The 20,643-nt window shown below is 48.1% G+C and overlaps 1 long non-coding RNA gene across 1 annotated transcript; it reads right to left on the reverse strand.

Annotated features, from left to right (window-relative positions):
* Positions 1-902: 902 nt before the first annotated feature.
* Positions 903-20,482, reverse strand: LOC119055295 (uncharacterized). The gene is made up of 4 exons (XR_005083677.2): positions 20,301-20,482; positions 11,173-11,355; positions 1,285-1,368; positions 903-1,160 (listed from the first exon to the last, which is right to left on the reverse strand). It is a non-coding gene; the product is annotated as an uncharacterized LOC119055295 (long non-coding RNA).
* Positions 20,483-20,643: the final 161 nt, after the last annotated feature.

Consider the following 20,643-nt stretch of genomic DNA (forward strand, 5'->3'; position numbering starts at 1 on the left):
CGTCGGTTGCCTGGATACCGTTGACATCTGCAGACTGCATCACCCAGCCTCAGAAGAGCACACATTCTCCCCAAGCTCGCAAGAAACATTCGCTCACATGGAACACTTTCTGGGCCACAGAAACACACCTTCGCAAATGTAAAAGAATAGAAGCCGTACAATGTCTCCTCTCGGAACCCAAAGGAATTAGACCAGAAATCAAAAGCAGAAAGATGAATGGGAAGATCCCCAAATGCATAGAGATTAAACCACACCATTCTAATGACACATGGGTCTAAGAAGAAATCGCAGGAAAACTGATAACACTTTGAGTAATACATGAAAATGAAAATAACTTGTCAAAATTGCTGGGATGCAGCCAAAGCTGTGAATTTCAGGAATATTTCAACCAATAGCAACAGCACTGAAATTCACAGCACTGAATCCATATATTAGAAAAGAGGGGAGATCTAACGCCCCTCATCTTAGCTTCCACCTGAGGAAAATGGAAAAAGAAAAAATTAAGGGGAGCGAAAGAAAATAAACAATAGAAATCTGAGCAGATATCAATAACATTGAAAACAGGAAATCATTAGAGAAAATTATGAACCCAATGCTGATTCTTTGGAAACATGAATAAAATTGATAAGCCTTAGCTACGCTGAGAAAAAGAGAGAGAGGATATACATTACTAATGTCAGAAATAAAAGAAGGGCCATCACTACAGACTGTAAAGGGATTAAAAGGATATTAAAGGCATAGTACGAACTCTTGGCCCAGAAATGTGATAATCTACATGAAATGGATCATTTCCCAGAAAGATACAATCGACCAAAACTCACACAAGAACACACAGAGACCACCTAAATGGGCCTACACATGGGGGGGCCAAAGTGGGCTTGTAGTTGTGAGTACGTGAAGCACAGAGTTTATTCTTGTGTTATTATTAGCTATTGTATTATTTTCCATACGACAACTGTAAACCTACCTTTGCCCCATATATTAAAGCTACTGAATCAATAATTAACAACTTTCCAAATCAGAAGGCAGCAGTCTGAGATAGGTTCGCTGGGAAATTCCACCAAACCCTTTACAGAACAAATGACACCGATTCCCTGCGGTCTCTCAGAGGACAGAAGTAGAGGAAATACGTCCACATTCATCCCACGATGCCAGCATTACTGTACAACAAATCAAAGACGTTACAAAAACTACAGATCAGTCTCTCTCATAAACACAGAGGCAAAAATCTATGACAAAACATTAGCCCACTGAATCCAACGATGTATGAAAGGAATTATATACCGTGAGCCAGTGGGATGCGTCCCAGGTGCACAAGGGAAGCTGGCCCCTCATCTGAAGATCGGTGCGACCCGTCACATCCACAGGCTAAAAATGAAAAAAAAAAAAAGCCACATGACCAATCAACAGACGCAGAAAAAGTATTTGTCAAAATCCAACACTGGTAAATGATAGAAATCTTAGTAAACTAGAAATGGAGAGGGACTCCCTCAACTGGTAAAGAACATTAGCAGGAGGTGGTGGAAGAGGGTATGGGGGATAAACGGTAGTGGAAAAAATGCAATAACAAAATTAATTTAAAAAATGAAATAATATCTACAAAAAGCCCACAGCTGACCTCTTACTTAATGGGGAGAAACTCAAAGCTTTCTCTGGAAGGTCAAGTGTGAGAGAAGGGCGTCCCCTCTTGCCTCTGCTTCCTGACATGTACTGGAATTTCTAGCAAATGCAGTAAGGCAAGAAAAGGAAGTAAAAAGGTATGCAGATTAAGGAAGACAGACACAAAATTGTCTTTGTTCGCAGATAACAAGGCCATCTATGTACGAAATCCAAAAATTGACAAAAAAAAAAATCCCACCAGAGCTCATGAGCAGTTATAGCCAGTTTACAAGCTACCAATTTAAAATACAAAATTAAATTGCTCTTCTGGACACCAGCAATGACCCAGTGACGAGTGGAATCGGATTTTTTAAAAGCACAGCACCGTTTACATTAATTCCCCAGCAGTGAAATGCTTAGGCATAAATCGACATAGGAGGTCGACCCGAGGACAATAGTCTGGTGATCGGACCCAACGAAGAACTACATAAATGCAGAGAGTTCGCATTCCTGAGGCGGAGGACTCGATACCGTCAGGTTGCCAGTTCCCCCCAAATGGATCTACAGATTTACTGCTATCCCAGTCAAAGCCCCCCAAATTGTCTTGGTGTTATCAACGGACCTATTCTAAAATTTGCACAGAGAGGCAAAAGACCCAGAATGGCCAACACAGTATTGAAAGAGAAGAACAAAGTTGAGGGACCGGCGCTGCCCTACTTCAAGACTTACATAAAGCTCCTGCGATCGAGATGGGGGGGTATCGGCAAAAGACCGACTGCCGGGCCCACGGAACGGCACTGAACCAGGCCCACGTCCACAGAGCAAACTGATCTCTAACAATGAGTGAAGGTGATTCAGTCGCGAGAATTCAGCCTGTTCAACCAATGGTTCAGAAACACCTGGACACCCCCCTGCAGAAAAGGAACCCAGATACAGACACGGCCTCCTTCACAAAAACGAACTCAAAAGGGATCGCAGACCACAGTGGAAAACTCAGAAGAATGAAACTCCTAGGAGGTGACGTAGGAGAAAACCAAGGAGACCTTGGATGTGGTGATGCCGTTGTGAGTATGACGTGCCACACCGAGGGTGAACGGCAGTGTCAAGTCTGGACTCTGGGTGATAGTGACATGCCTCGTAGGTTCATCGGTGGTAACGAAGGTACCACCTGGCGAGAGGCGTGGATGACAGATCACCACACGTGTGCGGGGGGTCGAGGGGGAGAGGAAACCTGCGAAGCTTCCACTCAGTTGGCTGCTCACCTAAAACTGCTCGAAAAACAACAACTAAAGGCCCAAAACCAAGATCCCTGGATGTGACTCCCAAGTTCTTTTGAGCACGTGGGTCCCTCATCCATCTCCCTTTTTAGTTCCCTGAGACGATTATTTCCTCCCGCTTGGATTTTGCTGCCGTCTAACACGGTCCTCCGTCCTATTTCTCGTGAACTTGGCGCTGGGCCTGGAGGCCCCCTCAGACCCAGGTTGGGCGCCCATGGCCAGATGGCCTCGTGGGCGTTGCCGCCTTACTTCCCTCAGGAAGAACCTGGTGTCTTGCTTTCTTTTTGTTAAAAGCACAACTGAAGTCCACTGTCTGCACTCGTGAACTCATCAGGGGTGAAGAGGGGCCCGGGATCCCCCGTGAGAGGGAATGCTTCCCGGAAACTTCCTCTCCCAGCTGCCGGCTCCCGAACGCCCGGGTGGGCAGGCCAGGCACGTTCCTTCCTCTTTCCTGCCCCGTCTTCAAAGTCCTGTGTTCATCCTCAAGTACCCCCAACCGTGGCCAGTTAGGGTCCCGTTCCTCTTATTATTACCATCCGTACCCCCATTCTAATCTCATTAGCATCCTATTACCATTTTGCAAAGGAATTAAAGACTTTATTCTGCAAAAAGGTATCACCTTCTTCGGAAATACTCTCACCCGTAGTTGTTCAGTGCGGACGGGTCGTAGAGACCAATCTTCGGTCACTGCTAACTTACAAGAATAAGCAAGGGCTGAGTGGTCACGGCTGCCCTGGTTATAAATTGTTATTGCTCTCAAAGCCCGAAATTCTTCAAGCAACAATTCTCAATGCGAGGCTAGTGTTCTTCAATATTTTTTTTTCCTGGACACATGTACTCTGCTTCTGCAATCAAACACCATTTAATTAAGTTGGCGCTTACACATGCCTTTCTTTCTTGGGTAACCCGACAGCCACTTGATTACTTATTTTGGTAGCCAATTCTTTTTTTTTTAAAAATATATTTTATTTTTATTTATTTTTTAGAGAAAGGAGAAGGAGATGGAGAGAAACCGATTGGTTGCCTCTCGCATGCCCCAGCTGCAGACCTGGCCTGCAACCCAGGCATGTGCCCTGGCTGGGAATCGAGCCGGGGACCCTTTGCTTTATAGGCCGGTGCTCAATCCACTGAGCCACACCAGCCAGGACTTGGTAACCAATACTTTCTCATTTTTTATTCATGTGAAGATGTCTGTCATGAGATATGGTTTGAAATTTTCTCATTTTTCTGATTATCACTTTCCTGCAATTTGGGGCTCTTTCAAGGACAGCTCGGTCTGGTACTGTGGGCGCCCCAGGCACTCTGCGGCAGCCGCAACGCCGCTGCCTAACAAACATGCCACCCGCCACGTGGTTCAACAACGCCCTGCCCTGCACACTGTGAATGCGGCATCTGCACTCCACCTTCCTCTTCTTTTCTTGTTTTGACATCAAGGGCATCGCTGGTCATTTTTTCTAAATTCACACTATGGCACTATTCTGTGACACCCCAAATAGCACTGAGTTATGACTAAGTGCACTCTGCCATGCTTCCAGAGGCAGGGACAGTGACGAGAGCGTCCCTCCACACTCCCCTTTGCCACAGGAGCAGGACGACACCCACTGAAAATAAGCATAAGCATTGCCTGTGTCCCCACAAACGTCTACTGGGGGCTCTGAAATTTGAGTTTCAGATAATTTTCATGTGCTATGAAAGACTCATTTTATTGTTTTTTCCCCCCTCAAATGTTTAAAAACGCAAGAATGACTTAGCTCACAGGCCACACCAGAGCGGGTGGCAGGCCAGATTCTGTCCACAGGTGCCAGCTCTGGCTATGAGTCAGCACGTATGGTTTTTAACTTGTGTTTCAGTTCAGACGACTTTACAGCTGATACTTCCACATGCTCTAAAGTGTAGTAGTGCCGTACAGAGACTAGGAAGTCTCCCTCTACGCCGGCCAGCAGCCCCCAGCCCCCCGCCCCAGGGGCAGCCGGGGCTGCTAGATTCTCCTGCAGTGTCCCAGGGCTGCTCTGTACAATAAGCAAACGCTCGCAGACACGCCTCCCGTTCATGTTGACCTAGAAGGTAGTACACCCCACTTTGTACCAACTAGCACGGCTCTCATCAAAAGTGGACAGTAGCAAGTGTTGGCCAGGTGGGCAGGGCTGCAACCTCACGCATCGCTCATGGCAACAGAAGCTGGTGCGGCCGTGTTGGGGTCAGACTAGTGTTCCTGAAAAAGCCTAAAGACAGTTACTGCCTGGCGACTCAGCAGTTCCGCTCCCAGGGCCATGCCCGACGGGAACAGAAACGTGTTCACGCACAAATTTGTACACGGACGCTCACAGCAGCGGCGTTAGTCATCACGGCCAAAAAGTGGAGACGACTCGGATGTCCACCAGCCGGTGACCGGACAAACCGGACGCGGTCCACCCACACAACAGCATTTCATCGGAGAAGGGGACAGAGTGAAAGTGACAAATGATGCCCCTCCTGTTTTCATTTGTACTGATTTTTACTGAATTTTTTTAGAGAGACACAGGAAGGGAGAGAGAAATATCCATTTGCTGTTCCACTTATTAATACATTCATTCATTGATTTTTTAAAAAGCTTTTACTTATTTATTTTTAGAGAGAGGGGAAGGGAGGGAGAAAGACAGGGAGAGGAACATCATGCAAGAGATGTCGATTGGTTGCCTCTCGCATGTTCCCAACCAGGTACTGGGCCCACAACCCAGGCATGTGCCCTGACTGGGGATCAAACCGGCGGCCTTTGGATTCACAGGCCAGGGCTCCATCCCCTGAGCCGCACCAGCTGGCCATTCATGATTCTCGTCTGTGCCTTGACTGGAGATCAAACTGGCAACGGTGGTGTATGAGAACCACTTTCTAACCCACTGAGCTACCCGGCCAGGCCCCGCCCCCCACCCCCATCTTTTCTTAGTAAAGTCAGTCCAGGTCTCATGACAATGGGCACCCTGGAAGAAAGTCCACAAAGTCAAGACCCAAGAACGTCAACCCTTTTCTCTAACTCTTCGTGCTGGGTCACTCCCTTGGCCCCAGGTCATGGACTAGACTAAGGTGATGTCAGATGGCCTCCAGACTATCTCAGCCCAAGGCGCATTATAACTCTTCTTCCTCATCTTCCCCAAGGAGAAGCATGCCCGGGACACCGCCCCCGCCCGGCCCTTTGGTCTGGGGGATACTCCTTCCGAGCCAATGCTCCTTACTGGGGTCTCAGCATGGCTTCATGTGCCACCGGAGGCAGGACTGCGGACAGGAGATGAGTGGAGTGACGGCCATTGCGACCCTTCTCAGGGTCACAACAGAGTTTCTCAGCAGCAGCCGGCACCCGACTCACCCCCACCAAGGCACCAAGGAGGTCCACTGGGGGTTCCTAGGGCACTCTCGCCGGTGCCACAGCCCCCGTGTGGCCCGGGTGGCATCAGTTCAGTGCAAACTTCAGCAGCGCCTTCTCCCCGTGGGAGGGAACCGGCCCAGTGCCTCCAGACTGGTGCGCGCTTGTGACTTGGCACAGGCCTGCGTGTTTTCTTCTTTCCTTCCTTTACAGCCTTTCCTCAAAGTCCTTGCTCACGGGAGGCCCGGGTTGGTCCCATCACCTGCCTGGTATGCACAGCTCCCTGCTCAGCAGCCGTGACGTGTCAGGAGCCACCAGGACGAACAGCTGCCCTGAGGATTAGTCTGAGGCGGTTCTGCACCCAGGTGTCCCTGGTGGGTAGGAGTGCGTTTGTTCATCTAGCGCACTGGTTCCGGAAGCAGGAGGAATAACACTCAGGCACGCTGCGACACCGGAGGTGGCCCACCCGGACAACCTGCCACCAACGGTGACCTGGCTGGATGTGGCTTTTGCATTATCTTCACCTGCGAAAGAAGTCAGATTTCGGAGTCGTTTAGGAGCTACACATGGGGGAGTTTTAAACGCTGAACAGATGGGAATTACGAGTGTGCACAGACGCACGACAGCCGAGCGGTGCCTGGCCAGCACCCCCAATGCCTCTGGGGAGCAGTCATCCCCGACACCAGTCATGTGACGCTCAAGCGGGGCCAGTCAGAGGACCTTGCCCCTGTGGCCACGGGACTGGGCAAATGACCGGGCCAGTTATACTTCCTTAAGGGCAGGGACATTCAGGGGCAAGACGCAGAAAAGCGGACTGAAATGGAGTTTGAATGAAGAAAGCCAAGTGGCCCTGACTGAGAGCTTCACAGGGCAGAACGCACTCTGTTTCAGGTCCTCGTGGCCTGCTCCCGGGACGAGGCCGCATTCTGGGATCAGAGCACGCCTCCGCCAATCTGAAAGAACTGGAACAAGATGCAGCATGTTTTCTGACCACAAAGGAATTAAACTGGAAACCAGGAACAAAAGCCATCCGGAATACCCTCAAACGTTCGGAAATTAAATTACACCCTTCTACGTAGCCCATGGGTCAAGGGAAAGTCACAGAGGGCGATTAAAGATACTTCGAATTGAATGACAATGTTTCAACTCAACTCATCAAAGCTGTAGGGTAAAGCTAAAAACTCACTTAGAGAAAAGATGATAGCATGAAAAACTTACCTCGGGACAGAAGAAAGGTCTCCAACCAGTGACCTAGCTACCACCTTGAAGAAGAGAGTAACTTAACCCAAAGTAAGCAGAAAGAAGCAAATACTGGAGATAAAGGCGGGATGGGGACACCGAAAACAGAAAGGACACGAGAGAAACAGATAAACCAGAGGGCGGGTCCTCAGAGAGATCAGTGGAAGTTGGGAACCTCTAGCCTGATTAGGAAAAATCCCCAAACTGAGGATATCGGCTGGCAGGCTGAGCAAGACTGAGCGCGCTCACACTGTAGATCCGAGGCATTAGAAGGATAAACCAATATTTTAAACATATAGCTAGACATTCGACAAAGCAAATGAAATGGACACATCCTTTGGAAGACACACACTTCCTAAGCTCCGTAAAGAGGAACGAGGTGATCAGCTACACCCGCGTCTAATCTAACACAGAAACTGCATTCATTTGAAACAAAAACAAAAACTTCAAAATTCCACACTTCAGGGGTAGGTGAGTTCCGCCAAACACGGATGGAAGAAATAATACAAATTCTCACAAAATCTCCCAGAACATAGAAGGAAAGGAATCATTTCCGAACTCATTTTTGAGGTAACTGCCCCATACCAAAACCTCAAATAAACATGACAAGAAAAGAGAACCCTCAGACCCCCATCCCTCACGAACACAGACACAAAAATGAGAGATAACATAGTAGCAAACTGAGTTCTGCAATGCAGAAAAAAATAACACATCCCCAGAAAGTGCAGATTAACTGAGGAATGCAAAATTGGTTCAATATTCCAGAATCAATGAATACAAATTAATAGAGCAAAGAACACCCCAAAACTCTTATGAACCTCTCCATACAAGCAAAAAAGAAAAATTTAAAAGCATCTGACACAATCGGACATTGAGCCAGATGAAAACGTCCCCCACACTAGGAATGGTATTGTACTGTGTGGAATGCTCACCTGTGTTTGGGCCCAAACTTTCAGGAAAAAAATCTTTTGTTTTAACTTTTAAATTTAATTAACTGTTTATTTATTTATATTCTGATACTTGTCTTTTATATTATAAAGGGTATTATTTTGCATATGGATATTGTTACTGCTTTCTAGAGTTATACTTTTAATGCATAAGCATAAAAAAAGAATTAAAAATATTTATATAAATATGGAATTAGTACTACCCGTGTATAATGCACATGCTTATTTTATCCTCAAAATTTGGGCAAGAACGTGCATGTTATACATGGCAAAATACGGTATCAAGGGCAATTAACAAAAACCTGTCAACTCACATTATATTTAACTGAAAAACTGAAGGCTTTCTCTAAAATCAAGAATGAAACACAAAAATATATTTCTGTATTTGTTAAAAGTTTACTTTCAAATGTGTCATTTCTCTTAAAATATCAAAGACACTCATGTTACAGAGAAGAGAAAGAACAATGCAAGGACGTCCACTCTCACCGCTTCCATGGACCGGGGGCCCTCGCCAGTGTAGGAACAAGAAATAAAAGTCCAACAGACTTGGGATAAACAATGAAATTCTCGATCTGTGCCTGACACGATCATCTACATAGAAAACGCAAGCGATTCTGCTTTCAAAGCTTCCGGAACTAACAGATGCACTAGGCCAGATCTCAGCACAACAGGGCCAAGTCAATCAATTAAATTTCTAGACACCGGCCACGAACCTTCACAAAATCAGAATGTTCAAGTGCCACTGAAAAGGGCACTAAAGATCCTGAAACTCGTAGGCTAACATCTAGCAAAACACTACCAGACCTGCGTGCGGAAAAATACCAAAGAGCCACGGAAGGGAGCCGCTGGGCCTAAGGAACTGGGGAAGGAGCCTGTTTTTTTTTTTTTGGGGGGGGGGGGGTGGTACTCAGTGTTATCCAGAGGTAAATTCTACCTATAAGTTCAGTGAAATATCTACCAAATCCTAGGAGGACTTTTGTAAAATTAGACAAGCTGATTCTAAAGTGTATGTGAGGCCCTGGCCGGACAGCTCAGTCAGTGAGAGCATCGTCCCACTGCACCTAGGTTGTGAGTTCGATCCCCGGTCAGGGCACGTACATCAACCAATGCCTGCACCAATACATGGGACAACAAAATTGCTGTTTCTCGTGCCCTAAATTAATAAGTAAAAAAAAATAATAAAATGCACATGAAAAGTACAAAATACAGTTTGCAAATAAAAATGGGTGTCCAGTCTAGCATGGGAGGTCCTTAGAAGTCACCACCCCATCAAGCAGGGAAAAAACTGAACTGAAGTATCGACGATTCTTAGATGGCTGCACCCACCCCCCGAGGTAGCGTTAGACAGACACACAGGCTGATACAGGACAAACTCCTGGCACGGACACCGCCCCAGGGGCCAGCGTGGGGCAGGGCCATCCAACGCCAACCCTCCCACCGGGGCTGCTGCTGCAGCCTCAGTGTAGACGCTTCTGAGGGGTAAAAACTCGGGAGGAGACCAGGGGTAGGAGGACCCCTCGCCTCTGTACTTTGGCCTCCGGGAGCGTCACCAGGGCCTCCCCAGGAGCATCTGAGCAAAGTGCCCTCTGGCTTCCAGGCAGGAGAGAGGCAGGTCCTGGTTTTCCACAGGCTGACGCCCTGGACTCAAGGCCCGCCCTCCGGAGAAACCGCTGAGCCACACGGCCTCCCCTGCCAGGGTCTAATCAGGCACAACCTGGGGGTGGGGAGGAAAACACCCAGCTCCACGGGGCTCCAAGCTTCCCACTGGGAGGGGAGAGACACCCAACTCCAGGCCCCTGGCCACCCCATCCCACCCACGGGGTGGTCCCTGGCCCAGGCTCACCGAAGGACTGAGAGTAAATCAGGACAGGGGAAGCCTCGCCCTCCCCACACTCTGCAGTGTTACCCAAGGCACATCGACTGCAGTTCCGTGACCAGTACAGCATGTCCATCTCCTAACAAAACACTCAAAGGCAGGGCCCTGCTGGCGTGGCTCAGTGGGCTGGGCATCGTCCTGCGAACAGAATGGTCCCAGGTTGGATTCCCAGTCCAGGCACAAGCCTGGGTTTCAGGCAAGAGGCAGCCCATGGATGCTTCTCTCTCACACCCATGTTTCTCTCCTTCCTCCCTTCCCCTCTCTTTAAAAATAAATAAAATCTTAAAAAAACAAAACAAAGCCCTGAAAGGCATACTAAAAGGCAAAAAATACAAGTTAAAGAGACGGTGAGCTCCAGGACCAGACGCAGAGATGGCAGGGAGGCCGGACTGACCAGACCCGGGCTTTGAAAACCAGGACGGACCAGCTCACAGACTGAATGGAAAAAGCACACGCACGCAAGAACACGGGGCAATGTAGAGCGAGACGGGAATTCTCAGAAAGAACAGAAAAATGGTGGAGATTAAAAAAAAACACTAAAATGAAGAATGCCTTCGATGGACTCATGAGTACAGGCAGACCTCATGTTGTTACATTTCAAACATGGTGGGGTTTTTTGTTTTGTTATTTATTTACTTCTTTATTTACAAATTGGAGGCCACACCCCCCACCAGCAAGATCACTCCCACTTGCTTCGGAAGCCAAGCCTCGGTATCTCCGAGGCCCAGATGCTGGCCTGGCCGTGGTGACGCAGGAAAGGGTCTCCGAGCTCGGACACGTGGCAACAGAAACTCCCCAAATGGAAAAGCAGAGACAAAGAAAACAGCAGGGAAAACCAAACCAAAATGAAACACAACAGCCACGCACTGAGAGACAGCCACGCAAGCTGTGACGTACCTGTGATGGGAACGCCAGGAGGACAAGCGAGGGGCAAAAGGAACCCAAAACACACTGGGAACCATCATAACGAAGCATTTCCTCAGATTAATGGGAGACACCAGGTCGCAGGCACAGGAAGGTCGGACCACGCCAGACAGGATGAATGCCGAAAACATGAACCCGGGCACGTCGTACTTGAACCTGAGAAAACCAAAGGTAAAGAGCAATGTTGAGAGAAGCCAGGGGCGAAACCACCTTCCCTCCGGAGAAGCAAAGACAAGGACACGGTCAGCTTCTCAGAAGTCACGCAAGCGAGAAGCGCCCGGAAGGACATCTTTGGTGTCGTGCAGGAAAAAGATAAAAAGCAATGCGCCAGCTGCAAAACAAGCCACATTCTGGGCCGTGCAGTGGACGTTAAAAAATAAAATAAAAAATCATACAATGTCTTCTCTCAGGCCACAACGGAATTAAAATAGAAATTATTAACAGAAAGAGAGCTGGAAAATCCCCAAACATGTGGAGATTAGAAAACAAACTTCTAAAGAATACGTGGGACAAAAAACTTGCAAGAGAAGTTTTAAAATATTTTGAATGGAATGAAAATACGAGTTTTCCGAGTTTGTGGGATGTGGTCAAGGCAGAGCTTCCAGGAAGGTTTCTAACATCAGATACGTTTCTTTGAAGAGAAGAAAGATCCAATATCCATCGTCTGAGCGTCAACTTCGGGAACCAGATAAAGAAGGAGAAATTCAATCCAGAGGAAGAAGAAACATTGCAAAAATCAGTGCGGAAGTCAGTGAAATTGAAAACAGGAAATAAACAGAGAAAACCCAACAAAACCAAAAGTTGATCATTGGAAAAGATTAATAAGAGGGACAGGCCTTTAGCCGGCCTAAGTAGGAAAAAAAAGAGAAAATGCAAATGACTAGTATCAGGAAAAAAAGAGAAGACATCACTAGGATGCCATGAGAACTAATACTATGATAAAGGAAGTAAAAAACGTGGTAAAGGAATACCGTGAACAGCTCTGCCTACACACTCGTAATAACCTGGAGGAAACGTACCAACGCCTTGAGCAACACGGTCTGCCGAAACTCCGAGAGAAGAGACAGCCTGAGTGGCCCTGTATCTATTTGAAAAATTGAATCAACAAGAATAACCTTCCCTGACAGAAAGCGACAATCCAAGGGAGTGCACTGGTGAGTTCTACTACATCTTTAAGAGAGAAATGATACCAAATCTCTACCGCCTATTTCAGAGGACAGAGCAGACGAAATACTTCCTAAAACTCATTCTGCGAGGCCAGGGTTGCCCTAAGACCAAACCAGAAGATGTTAGAAAACTGCAGGCGGATATCTCCCAGGAACAGAGATCCAACAAAACATCAGCCCATTGAAATTCAAAATGAACTGTGTGCCGCCACCAAGTGAGATTCAACGCGGGTGTGCGAAGCTGGTTCGCATTCAAAAATCAACTAATGTGATCCATCCCATCGACAGGCTATGAAAAGAAGGATCACAGGACCTCAGCAATAGAGGCAGGAACAAGTCTAGCAAGATCTGGTACCCATTCATGACAAAACCTCTGGCAGCCATTTTGCATGATGTGATAGCCCTCTTGCTCCAGGCCACATTTAAAAAAATTATTTATTGATTGATTTGTGTGTGTGTGTGTGCGTGTGTGAGAGAGAGAGAGACTGATTTGTTGTTCCATTCATCTATGCATTCACTGGTTGATTCTTGTACGTGCCCTCACCGGCGATCGAACCCACAACCTTGGCATATCTGGAAGATGCTCTAGCCAGCTGAGCTCCCTGGCCACGGCCAAGCCACATCTCCTTGATTTGGGGATGCACACACTTCATCCAGGCAGTTATCAAAGTCTCCAACTCAGAGAATTGGACTTAACACCATGACATTGCGATTTTCAGCTGGACAATTTTTTGAATGGTGGAGATGTAAATTTAGGAGCTTTTGACGGTCACGCTTACTGACATGCAGGCTGTATATCACCATTCCATTTGGTCAACAAAGGGCTACAGTCCTTTCTATCTGTTGCTGGATTTGGTTTAGTCTGTTCTTTTTCTAATGTCTTGAACCGGGAGCTTAGGTTATTGATTTGAGACCTTTTCTTTTCCAATACAGGCCCGTGCAGCTATAAACTTCTCTTTAAGCCCAGCCTCAGTGACAACTCACGCCCTGCCTTATGTTGTCATTTTTGTTTTAATTCTCTTTGAAGTGTTTCTGCTCTTGTCATGGCTTTCTTCTTTGACCCGGAAGTTCAGGGGGAAAAGGGGAAGAAAGGTTCAAGGGACCAGCATAAAGGACACACGGACAAAAACTAAGGGGGGTGGAAATGGGAGGGAGGTGGGGAACACTGGGGGGGTGGGCTGCAATGGGAGCCAAGAAAACTGTACTTGAACAACAATTAAAATAAATTAATTAAAAAAAAGAGGTGCTGCTTACTTTCGAAAATTTCCTAGATCTCTTTCTGCCGTGAGGTCCACTTTAATACAGATGTGACCAGAGAATGTATTTTGTATCATTTTCATCGGTAAAGTTCTGAATCTCATTTATGAAAAACGTTTCTTCCCGTGCTCTCGGAAAGAGTGTGTCTCCTCCAGCCTCTGGGTGTTTTGGGTAAGTGTCGGGTCAGGTCGGTTGGTAGTGTCGTGCAACTTTTCCAAATCCTCGTTGGTTTTTTTTATTGTGGTTAAAACACATGACACAAAATTCCCACCTTAACCGTGTGTTTAAGTGTGTAGTTCAGTAGTGTTAAGTATGCAGTAAGTATGTTACGATACAGAGCCCCGGGACTTTTTCACGTTGCAAAACCGAAGCCTCACACTATGAAACTATAATCCCCGTCCTCCCCTCTCCTTAGCTCCTGGCAACCATGATTCTCCTTTTGGTTGCCATAGATTTCGTTACCTGGACACCTCCTGTGAGTGGAATACTCCCACACAGCGTGTGTCTTTTGGTGACTGGCTTGTTTCACTTAACGTGATGTCTTCAGCGCCCCTCTGGGTTGTAGCAGGGGACAGGATTCCCTTCGTTTTGAAGGCCGAGGAACATTCCACCGTATGGACGGACCACCTGTTCATCCACTGGTCCAGCGATGGGCATTTGGGCTCCTTCTGCCCGTTGACTACGGTGAGTGACCAGGGCTGTGATGAGCGTTGGTGTACAAACAGCCTGAAACCCTGTTTGCGGTTCTCTCGGGTCTATACACAGAAGTGGAATCCTGTAGTAACCATGTTTTTAATTTTCAAGGACCCATTACACTGTCTCCCATAACTGTTGCACCATTTTGCAATCCTACCCTTGCTGACTTTTTGGCCCTGCTACTTAGTAACGGTTGATGTGAGCTACCAGCCCTTACTGAGGATTTGTCCATTTCTCCTCTGGCGTCGGTCAGCCTCTCCCTCTCCTTCACCGACTGTGGGTTAGCCGACAGAGGTCGATACGCGCCCGTACACTTGCCCTTGCTGTCGTCTGCCTCACGTTTGGCCCGTTTACCATTATGATTGGCTTTCACGCCTCCCAGTCTATTTGTCTGACGCTCGTATAGAAACCCCAGCTCTTATGGTTACTGTTTGCACGGAGAACTTCTTCCTGCCCCTTTGCTTCCACCCCGTGTGTATTCGCAGCCGTGATGCGTCTCTTCAGGCGGCCTGCAGTGAGCCCCAGCGAGTCTCGCCTTGTCATCCAGTCTGACAATCTGTCTTGGAGGAAGTCACATTTCATGACATTCCTGACATGTCGGGATTTGTGCCTGTCCCCTTCGGTATGTTTTCTGTTTGTTTACATCTCTCTTGTTCTCCTTTACTGCCTTATTTTATGTTAAATATGTTTTCATGGGCCCCTTTGACTTTATCTATTGGTCTTTTTACTATTTTTTTTTTTAGTTATTTTATCAGCAATAGCTCTCAGGATCATAAAATGCACCTTAATTTAGCACAATCTGCTTCAGAATAATACTAATTTAATTTCAACAAAATATAGAAACTTTGCTCCGATATGTCTCATTTTTTTCTCCCCCATACTTTTGGCTATAACACCCAATCATGCAGTGGTGCAATTATTTTGTCCAATTATATATATAATTGGTAATTATAATTACATAACTATAGATGGTCTCCATCCATCACCATTTATCCCCCCTTATACCCTCCTTCACCCTCACCCAAGTTATATATTTTTAAAAGGCAAGGAAGAGATAGAACTTATCTATAGAATTTCTGTATTTACCATTTCTGGTCATCTTCATTTCTTCTCGTGCATTCATGTTACTGTCTAGTGTTAATTTCAACTTCAGGAACTTCCTTGAGTATCTCTTGTGAGGCAGGTGCGCTAGCAACAGATCCTTTCGGTCTAACTCAGTTTACCTGAACGTGTGCTTATTTCCCTTCGTGTCTTGTATCTGCTGGGTACAGTCTTGCAGGACAATTTGTTTGGTTCCCCCGCTCTGAGCAGGTCACTCTCCTGCCTTTGGTCTCCCTGGTCTCCTGCAAGAAGTCAGACGTTAAGGGCATCTCCCCAGTCACTTTTAAGAACAGGAGCCACACAAGGGACAGTGTCCCAGACCCACAATGTTCCCACCGGAAGTTTAGTGACTGCCATTGACAAACACCTCTCAGCTCATTGTGTGTCTTTATTTCCAGGGGGCTGCAGCGGCTATTTTTGAGTTTTGTCCAGCTTTTGGGGGCCGGATTTGTGGAGCTCACTCAGTCACCAGGCTCCATAGAAGTAAATGTTGGATTTTTTTTCCCAGTTGAAATGGGGAAGCCCCTGAGGGTATCAGACAGCGGAGGGACCTAATCCGATTAACGTTTTGAAAGAACAGTCTTGAAACTTGTGTAAGTTAATTATTGCTGAAAAAAAAAAATTACTCCAAACTTATCGGCTTAAAATAACACATATCTATTATCTCCTGGCTTCTGTTGGGCAGAAATTTGAAAGCATCTTGGCTGAGAGGTTCTGCTTCCCGGTCTTGCATGAGGTCGCCTGTGTGATGTCAGCCGGGCTTCACCGGGAGTCCGGCCGCACTTCCTCGGCCGCCCTGGGACTCAGCTCCCACCGCGTGCTTTCTTCGGTAGGGTCGCCAATGTCTTGGCGTCTGTCTTCCTCCGAAGCAAGTGATCCAGGAGACAGTGGGACACAATGGAAGTCACAGCCTATTTTTATGGCCAGGCCTGTGATGTCTCACGCGTAAACCCTACTCTTGTCAAGGCAGGTAGTAAAACCCTTGGGAGCAGCAGAACAGAAATTTCGGGATGGGAACTGCACAGCCTCTAAATCGCCCTATGCACAGCTGCTGGGTTATTCTCATCACAGTAAAACTGTCCGTGGGTGTCTCCTGCTCGGACTTTTCAAAGTTCCCCATTGCCTGTCCCTACAGAGCAGGAGGCTAACACCATCGTCAGCCCGCCATCCCAGACACCCCAAGATTTCACGCTGCTTTTCAGGTTTCTCTCTTATGGCCCTTGACCCTTTCCTCGGGGTCGACTGAACCGAGCCATTTCGTGTTCCCCAAATGTCCTTGCTTCTCGTTCCTTCTCCCTAAATGCCCTTTTCTCGGATTTCAACCTGCTCGAACGCTGCCTCCCTTCTGGGTGTTTACTCAAAAAGCCATTTTTTCCCAGACACAGTCCCTCACTGTCTCGGCGGGAAATCAAATCGCCCTCCCCTGGGTTTCCAGAGCGTTCTCAGTAACGTCTGACAGCACACCATCCTTCTCTACACGTTTCAGGGATTTAGATGGTTGGCTGGATCTGCAGCACAGGCCAGACTCGCCTCGGTCCCTCGTTTCCCCTTCCATCTAGAAGTTCCATAAATGTCTGTCCAGTTTACTTGTATCATAGGGACAAAATTATAGCAAAAACCAGGGGGAGTTTTGCAATCTTTGGTGGTTTTCTTTCTGATAAAGTGAATTAGGAAAATTTAAAAAGGCAAAACTTTGTGGATGTTTGGAGAGCAAGGATGGGTGCGGTCAGGTTAGCTCGAGGCTCTCGCAGTTGACCAGGTGAGACCTAGTGGACACCTGGGCAGAGAAACCCAACGGAGGTGAGAGACATGGAGAGACAGAGGCACCGTTTTGTTTTGTTTTTTTTTAATATTTTATTTATTTATCTTTAGAGGGGAAGGGAAGGAGAGAGGGAGAGGAACATCAATGTATGGTTGCCTTTTGTGCCTCCCCTGCTGGGAACTGGCCTGCAGGGAACTGGTGTGCAACCCAGGCATGTGCCCTGACTGGGAATCGAACCACGATTGTCTGGTTCGCAGGCCCTCGCTCAATCCACTGAGCAACACCAGACAGGGCTGGAGGCACAGTTTTAACGCAGAACTGACCCAGGCAGTGCCTTTGGGGACTGGGAACTGCGGAGCTGGCGGCCCCGTTCCCTGCAGAAAGACCTCGTTGGGCCCTCACAGAGATGCTGAGATGTCCACAGGGAAACCCAGTGGTGAGGTCAAGGGGAAACTAGGTCACTTAGATACACACGTCCAGAGATGAGAGAAGGCACAAGGGTTAGAGAGAGTTGAGAGTTCTCGGCCTAGCGGCGGCTTTGCAGATGCAAGAAGGATGAGACCCGTTAGGAAAAGAGGGGACGTGGCGAAGACTCCCAGCCCAGGTTCTGGGGAATGGAAATACTTGGAGAACGTGCACAGAGGTGACAGGGGAAGACGCCAGAGAAGGAGACAGATCAGGAGGGTGCGGTGCTGCCGAGGCGGAGAGGGGAGCGTGTTTGGGGAGGGTCAGGGCTGTCCGTGCCAATGTGAGAGATCAGTTAGAATGAAGTCAGAGGTGCTCTTTGAATGTGGCAAAAAGGCTGGCCTTGGCGGGCACTGTTCAGTGGCATGAAGAGCTCAGGGGAGGGGGGTGCGTGGACATGGGGAAAGAAGATGAAGACTTAAATACCCTCGGGGTTTGTTACGCACTCAGCAGGTGAGACCCTTCGGACCCGGTCTTCCGGCCTCCTGAGCCTTTCCCGAGTGTGCTCGCTTCATCCTCAGGCCTGCCTTCATCTCGGTCACCAGCCAGTCTCACCTGGACATCTGGTCACCAGCGTCCCCACTGGCCTGACACCCTCTGCTTTGCTCCCTTTGGATCCTCGCTCCGGGGTGGCCAGGATGCCCTCCTCAAAACCCTGCCCCTCTAGTGTTTAAAGGCTCTCAGTGGCTACCGGGACCACAGGGACGAAGGCCAAGCCTCCTGCACGTGATGAGGTCATCGGCTCTGGCCGTTCTCTCTCCCTCCTTTTCAGGTCCGCACTCGGGCCACTTTGTCTCTCTGTCACCTGTATTTGCTCTCCTGTGCCTGTTCTCCTTGTACTCCAGGTTCAAGCCCAAAGTCTCAGCCTAAATGTCATTTCCCTAGAAAGGTACCCCTTCACGCTCCAGGTGTGCAGGCCCGTCCCCTCTGCACTCTTCCTATCCCAAGTGACGGCTTTTCTCCTTTCTGACGTTGTCACTAACCCATGTCCGTGATTTCTAGCTCCGCCCAGCACAGGCCCCCCAGAAGGCACACTGTGGAAATGCTCCTCAAATTGGGGGGGCAGGGGTGAAACCAACTTCTCGCTTCTATGGAAATTTTCCACCAAAATTTGCCTTAAACAGGGAAGCATTTTAAAATGATTTTAGAGTATTTATGTTAAAGTAACACAAGGTAATTTGGACATTTTAGATAGGCTTTTCAAAACCAAGTCAACAATAGCTCAGGAGATGAGACCTATGGACACATTTATACTAAATCATTTCGACTTACCCAAGGTAATGTTTTCATTAGGGGTTGTTTGTTAATTCATTTAATGAGTAACCTTTTCATCGAGGGAGAGGTGAGTTACATAATCCCTGCCTCAATAGAAGCAATTAGTTATACATATATTAATTTGCCTTCAATTCAGGCACTATTTTAAAAAAGAAAATCCAAGAGGAGAGGAGGTAGGAGTTTAACAGGCATCCATTCTTTGCAACATTTCAGAACGTACGTGAAAACGAACCCTGAAACGAGCCTTCAGCAGAGGCATTCATTAACTTAACACACTTTCATTCCGTGAATGGAAGCTGGAACTCAGGCATCAAATCTGGGGTCTCAGACTTCCACCTCCAGCTCGCTGCAAGACATCTCCAAAGGGGGGTCCCGACGGCACCTGCAGCTCTGTGCGTCCCTGTCTGAACTCATGATGGTCCCCTGCAGAAACCTGCCCTCCTCCTGGGCTTCCCAGCTCTGTGGTGTACTGTCCCCGGACGCAGGCTGCAACTCTCAGCATCCTCCTGGGTCGCTGTGGGCCCCGCCCCCACTAAGACTGCCTCATTCTCTGGACTGAACCTCCATCTCAGCTGCCCTGCTCAGAACAGTTAGTTAACTTTCACGAAGGCCTAACGTCCTTTCCCGTCTCCAGGCTCCTGGACGTAAGGCTTCCACCAGCTATGGGACACGGCATCACACACTCAGATAGGGTCCTGCCACTCTCTCAAAGCAAGCAAAACCAAACCCCCAATCGTTTCTCCTCTGTCACAGTAATCAATACTTACCGAGCACACTCATGCTCAGGGCTCTAACTCCTTTCTAAAAGCCCTCAGTTAAAACCTACCTCCCCACCAGGTTCTGGACTTGTCTGCCTCATCCACTTCATCTGGGCTTCTCCCTGGCCAGCCAGGGACCAGTCTCGATGGTCTTTGGCTTCCAAGGACAAGTGGCAAGCAGCTCTGTTCTCCTAAAATGTTCTCTGTGGGTCACAGCTTGCTGGACTCCCTTTGTCGTGTGCCCCAGAGAAGCCTTCTCTGATTGCCCGAAGTCGCTCTCCTGTTATCTCAGAACACTAGCCTTCCTCACTATTGTATTTATTCCCCCCATCCTGTTCCCTCAGCAAAATGTAGTTTCCCCCCAGGGCAGGGGGCGCCGCTGTGCTACAGGCTTAAAAAGCAACACCTCAGTTATACTCAGCAGCTACTGCACCAGGTGGGCCCTGGGCCCTTCCCTTCATGAAGGAATAGTTAAACTATACATTATTCTCCATTAGTTCTTTATATCAGTTATACATATACTAATACGATCCAGGCTGCACTCATTGTTGTAAGTTATGTTTCTTCTGATTAAAAAAAAGTAAAACACATTCATGGGCGCTAGACAATGGTAAGTCAGACCTGGTAGGTGGCCAGCTGTCTGATGAGGAAACTGATGCTCTCAGGGCTGGAGGTCGCAGGGAAGCAGGAGAAAGGACGGGAACCCAGGACACACACAAGTCTAGTTCAAAACTTCTGGCCAGGCTGTGCTCCTGGGTCAATACAGGAAGTTCCCGCGGCCCGCACCCCGCCCAACTCCGACAAGGCCCTGGGCACCTGGATCAACTTGCCTCGGGCAGTTCCCTTTGCCCCGCCCTTCCTCCTGGTCCCGCCCCTTCCTTCTGGCCCTGCCTTGTCCCAGCCTCCTGCTGAGGCGCGCGGCCGCGGGAATCGAGCCGCGGGGACGCGCGCGCGCTCCCGCTAG

Source organism: Artibeus jamaicensis, unplaced genomic scaffold (genome assembly GCF_021234435.1).
Source record: "Artibeus jamaicensis isolate MK-2021 breed Jamaican fruit bat unplaced genomic scaffold, CSHL_Jam_final contig_685, whole genome shotgun sequence".
NCBI classification, from domain to species: domain Eukaryota; kingdom Metazoa; phylum Chordata; class Mammalia; order Chiroptera; family Phyllostomidae; genus Artibeus; species Artibeus jamaicensis.